This window comes from Mandrillus leucophaeus, unplaced genomic scaffold (genome assembly GCF_000951045.1).
Source record: "Mandrillus leucophaeus isolate KB7577 unplaced genomic scaffold, Mleu.le_1.0 Scaffold728, whole genome shotgun sequence".
NCBI lineage: Eukaryota > Metazoa > Chordata > Mammalia > Primates > Cercopithecidae > Mandrillus > Mandrillus leucophaeus.
The window spans coordinates 1,145,313-1,151,382 of NW_012107897.1; positions in this window are offsets into that span (position 1 = coordinate 1,145,313).

Below are 6,070 nucleotides of genomic sequence, written 5' to 3' on the forward strand. Positions count from 1 at the left end.
AGTGATGATAGCACAGACTGAGTGATGATAGTGCAGATTGAGTGATGATCATGTAGATCGAGTGACGATGGTGCACATTGAGTGATTATAGCACAGAATGAGTGATGGTGGCATACAGAGTGATGATAGCAGAGATTGAGGGATGATAGTGCAGACTGAGTGATGATGGCATAGACTGAGTGGTTGTGTAGACTGAGTGATGATGGTGCAGACTGAGTGATGATGGTGTAGACTGAGTGATGATTGCATAGACTGAGTGATGCTGATGCAGATTGAAAGATGGTGATGTAGATTGAGTGACGATGGCGTAGACTGAGTGATAATGGTGTAGACTGAGTGACGATGGTGTAGACTGAGTGACGATTGTGTAGACTGAGTGATGATTGCATAGACTGAGTGATGATGGCACAGATTGAAAGATGATGATGTAGATTGAGTGACTATGGTGCAGACTGAGTGATGATGGTGTAGACTGAGTGAAGATTGTGTAGACTGAGTGATGATGGTGTAGACTGAGTGATGATTGTGTAGACTGAGTGGTGATGGTGCAGATTGAAAGATGATGATGTAGATTGAGTGACTATGGTGCAAACTGAGTGATGATGGCCATCATGGCAGATGAAGGACTGAGGGGAGAGAACATACAGGTGCCCAAAAATCTGCATGAGATTCCTATAGCTGCTGAAGTAAATGATCTCACACTGGGTGAATTAAAACAGCACATTCATTCTCATCAGTTATGGAGGCAAGAAGTAAAAAATCAGTTTCACTGGGCCCAAATCAAGTTGTTGGTGGGGCCACACTCCCCACTGGAGGCTCTAGGGCAGAATTCATTCCTTACCTCTTCCAGCTTTCTGTGGCTGCTGCCATTGCTTGGCTTGTGGCCACATCATTCTAATCTCTCTTCCATCTTCACATCATCTCTGTGTGAGTCAAATCTCTCTCTCTCTCTTTCTCTTTCTCTTGAGACAGGGTCTTGCTCTCTCACCCAGATTGGAGTGCAGTGGTGTGATCATGGCTTACTGTGGCAGCTTCGACCTCCCAGTTTCAAGTGATCCTCCCACCTCAGCCTCCTGAGTAACTGGGACTACAGGCATGCACCAACCATGTCCAGCTAATCCTTTTTTTAAAAAGAGATGGGGTTTCACCATGTTGCCCAGGCTGGTCTTGAATTGCTGGGCTCAAGCATCCTCCCCACTCAGCCTCACAAAGTGCTAAGATTACAGGTGTGAGCCACCACACCCAGCCTCCCTCTGCTTCTTTTTTATAAGGACATTTGTGATAGCATTTAGGACCCACCTGGATAATTCAGAATAATCTTTCTAACTCAAGATCCTTAATCACCTCTGCAAAGACCATTTTTTCAAGCAAGGTCACACTTACAAATCCCAGAGAGCTTTGGGGGAGCTGCATTTTTCAGCCTCTCACAAAATCATCTGGCCAGTAGTATCCCTGCCAACCTACCCATCCACACCCTCCCAAATTTGAGCAAGACTCTGCAAGGAGCAGAACACTTTATCTGCAGCTTCATCAAAGTTACAGAAAGGCAGATTTCACGGCACTGCAGGAAGTTTTTGAAAGGCGCCTCAAAATGCAGGAGCCAGTTGCCCTCAGAGCTATGGCCGGATGTCTGTGATGGAGATCCCCACACTGGTCAAGAGGTGGATTTGATACAATTGTAAAGATTCCCTTGCAACATTTAAAGAAAGCCACTCGAACGCTTCCCTGTTTTCCAGAAGTCACCTTACTCGAATGTCTTTGGCAGAGAAACCAAGCAAACACCTGCTCTAGAGCTGAGCATTTACCATCTATCTACGGTCCTTAATTTGCATTCAAGGTCAGTACCTGACTCATTTACGTCCTGCAAACAAATACGACTACTTGTCCTTCTCACAGTGAGTGCTGCTTGTACGATTTTATAACTAGTTTCATCTTATCTGTCCTGCCCTTGTATTCCCTTTGTCCCAATTCTAAAACCAGTTCTTAAAATTGCATTTTGTGCTATGTGAATTTTATAATGCATCCTGGAATAAGTTTAGGAACAAAGGGTATATAAATAATATCAATGCATTTAATAAATGTATGATAAGACATAGCTCTGGTCTAGAACATGTTCCTACCCTATGGGGGCATTTTTGGACTCTCTCTTCAGCACCAAGTGGAGACAAGTGCAATTTCCAGGTCTTATGTTGGAGCTCCTTCCAATTCGAGCTTTCTGCACATGAAAATAAGTTGGTAAGGGTGGCTGAGTCTGTACAGGTTTCTGACCAATGAGACAGTCATTCAGGGTGTGTCTGATAGAAGCATGTCAAGAGAAGTCACTTAGTGATGGTGTATGACTGGAGGTGGATTGAGCTGAGCCTGCCTTTCCTCATGTTTCTGCCAGAAAAGGCAAACAGAGCAAGAACTTTGGGGAACAGTCTCAAAAGGGACGAGTGCCCAGTTGAGAGGTTGCTGGTCATGACATGCTTGTAATCACAGTACCTGTGAGTTGAGCCCGGTTAGCGAGCACCCACCCTCAGTCTCCAGACCTCTCCATCTAGATTCCTGAAGCATGTATGCACAGGGACACACCAAACAAATGGGCAGGATTGCTAGCTTGCCCTGCAACCTCAGATCCCCGTGGCCTTCCTACCATTGTGCTGGACTTAGGAATTTCAAACGAGCTTTCTTTCCACTTTAACACACCATCTTAAAAAAAAAAAATTATTTAGGCCGGGTGCAGTGGCTCACGCCTGTAATTCCAGCACTTTGGGAGGCCAAGGCGGGTGGATCACTTCAGGTCAGGAGTTCGAGACCAACCTGGCCAACATGGCGAAACTCCATCTCTACTAAAAATGGAGAAAAACTTAGCCGGTCATGGTGACATGTGCTTGTAATCCTAGCTACTCAGGAGGCTGATGCAGGAGGATCGCATGAACCCAGCAGGCAGAGATTGCAGTGAGCCAAGATCACGCCGCTGCACTCCAGCCTGGATGACAAAGCAAGATTCCATCTTAAAAATATATATATAGAGAGAGTCAGTGTCTCTCTCTGTTGCCCAGGTTGGAGTGCAGCGGCACAATGTCGGCTCACTGCCACCTCCACCTTCTGGGGCTCAAGAGATCCTCCCACCTCAGCCTCCTGAGTAGCTGGGACTAGAGGCATGCACCACCATCCCTGACTAATTTTTGTATATTTAGTAGAGAAGGTGTTTTGCCATGTTGCCCAGGCTTAGATGCCATCTTAAATGGTCTCCTCTTTCACCCTTTCTCCCTAAGCCCTACTCTGACATCTCATCATCCTAAGGGCAGGAAAAGAAAAAAATGAAAGGTGAGGTTATTTTTCCTTAACTAGAACAGAACTGATCAAAGTTGTTGAATCCTAATTTCCCTTCTCTTAGAATGTGCCCTGGGGGAACTGGGGAGAGCTGTCTGACTGTATGGTGACTGTTCCTTTTACCGTGCCTCTTTCGAATGAAAGTACCCCTCCCACCAAAATCTACTTTCCTGATATAATGGTTTCTGGGGCTCCATTCCTCACTGAGCTTATTAGAGATTTTCTATCTTGGAGACAGAATGGGAAACAGGAAGATGGAGCCATTGAGCTTCTGCCTGAAATTGAGGACACATAATTTTCCAGTTAGCATTTACCCCGTCCTCTCCTCGCCTCGGGCATCTGCATCCTAGGCTATAACATCTTCCTTACTATTGTTTCATGCTTTTATTTTTGCTAAGATTGCTTTGCTGGCCTTGCTCAACATTTTTTGTTGTGGTTGTTTCTTTTTTTGAGATGGAGTCTTGCTCTATCGCCCAGTCTGGAGTGCAGTGGCGCGATCTCGGCTCACTGCAACCTCTGCGTCCCGGGTTCAGGCGATTCTCCTGCCTCAGCTTCCCGAGTAGCTAGGACTGCAAGCACCTGCCACCATGCCCAGCTAATTTTTGTATTTTTAGTAGATACAGGTTTTCACCATAGTGGCCAGGCTGGTCTCGAACTCCTGACATTGTGATCTGCCCGCCTCGGCCTCCCAAAGTGCTGGGATTACAGGTGTGAGCCACCGCACCCGACCCTTGCTCAACATTCTATAGATGCTGAGCTTGTGTAAGTTCTCCATGGCAGTCAGGAGAATTAGGTAGGAAGCTGGGTTTTCGGAACTTGTCCTTACTTTACCAGTGGCCAGAGAAGTTGGGAGGACTGAGGCACAGTGGAAAAGTAATGCATTCCTATCACAATTGGCTAGAAGAGAGGCATCAGCCAGGCTGTTTGGTGAAGCTGTTTCCAAGGCTCACACTAGGTGGCCGGAAGACCCACACTCCTGTAGCTTTTTCGCCCATAAAATCATCATCAAGCAGGGGTCAGCTGTTCATCAGGGGCAACTTCCAGATGTTATCTTCCAGAGGTTATCATAACCTTTACTGCCTCCTAATAGAATAAATCTCTCTGAGCTGAAAGTATACTCAATCATGAAGACAAGAAGACTGTACATGCTTGGAGGTTTCGATTTCTAAAGTTTTCTTTGGGCAGGAAGTTGACATGAAATGGCCAACCCACCCACAGCGAGGTGACTTAAGATGCTATAGAGCCTCCCCATTATCCACACGCTTGGCATATACTGCTGACAACAGGCTCTGAAAGAAACTAGGCCTGTCCGCATAGAAGTCAGAGCAAGATTTGATTTCTTAAAAATTACACAATAAATCATTAAATAGTAAAGCATTGTCACATAAGATTAAAGGGTTATACCCGACAATCTCTCTAGATTTGTCATATTGCAGCACTTGCCTGTGCCTTAAATGTACACGGAGCACAAACTGCATCTGAGAAGGAACTCTAGCTCTGCCTGTATTTAGCCATGACCTTCAGCAAATCACTTAACCTGTGTTTTCATGATAGAAATGAAAATGTCCGCTTGAACCCGGGAGATGGAGGCTGCAGTGAGCCAAGTTCGCACCACTGCACTCCAGCCTGGCAACAGAGTGAGACTCCATCTCAAAAAAAAAAAAAAAAGCAATGAAAATGTTTTATGAAATACAACACTAGACATAAAAGTCTGTGGAGGGGAGTTTGATTATGCCACTCTGTCAACCTTCTCACTCTTCCTCGTAAAGAACTTATCCATCTTCAAAGCTGACTCAGATGTTATTATGGTAACACTTAACCATATGGGTTGGGGTGTTTGTGTAACTGTCACATCTGCCCAAGGCTCTTCATGTTATTCTTGGTGCCTGGACCAATGTGACCCGGAGAAGTGCTAAATTAAATATTAGTTGAAAAAATGGTATCAGCCTAGGTTGGGACAAATGAAAGCGACAAGTCAAGTCGATTAGTTGAATATGAATTCTACTAGGGACATAGAGGAACTGCACCTTATCTGTGGATTGCAAGGCTTGAATTATTAACAATTCTGGGTTCACTGCACACATGCTGTAGAAAGCTACAGAATCTTTGCTTTGACTACTATGTACTTTGCCTCACATAATAAATCATGTTTTTTTCAGCTTTCATCAGTTAATGTGGGATGGCCTTAACATCTCTCTGTTGGGCACTGAGTATAACCTCAAGAATAGCAGAGAAAGTCCCACTCTGAGCTTAACGATATGATTTATACCAGGTGGCAATAAAGGACAATCGTTGAATTTATTTTCTAATCCCTTGTGACACCTTTTGTAAAGAAATTATACTACAAAACATTTTATAGTTTTGTAAATATTAAATTCCTTGCCAAGCTGTATTCACATTATACTTGGAGTAACAGTTTGGGGTTATTTACGTGTTTTAAGTGGAGTATAAAGAAGTGTGGTGGTTATTGTATACACGTGCATCTTCATCATAGGAACGAGGAATGTGCTGGCCCTTCCCAGCAGCAAGGCAGAGGCCCCTGGCCTGCCTCGACTCATTCCGCGTCTAACTCTGACAGACTATCCAGCAATAGTGAGAAGAAAGCCCCAAAACTCAAAAGCACAATGAATCACTGCAGTTCCAGAACAGCCCAGAGGCAGCAACCCAGGGAAGGGAGCCATTCTGAACTATGAGTTCCCCCAAGCCTGAACTTGTCCTTGGAGCTTCACTCCCTTGCTATTGTTGACCCATT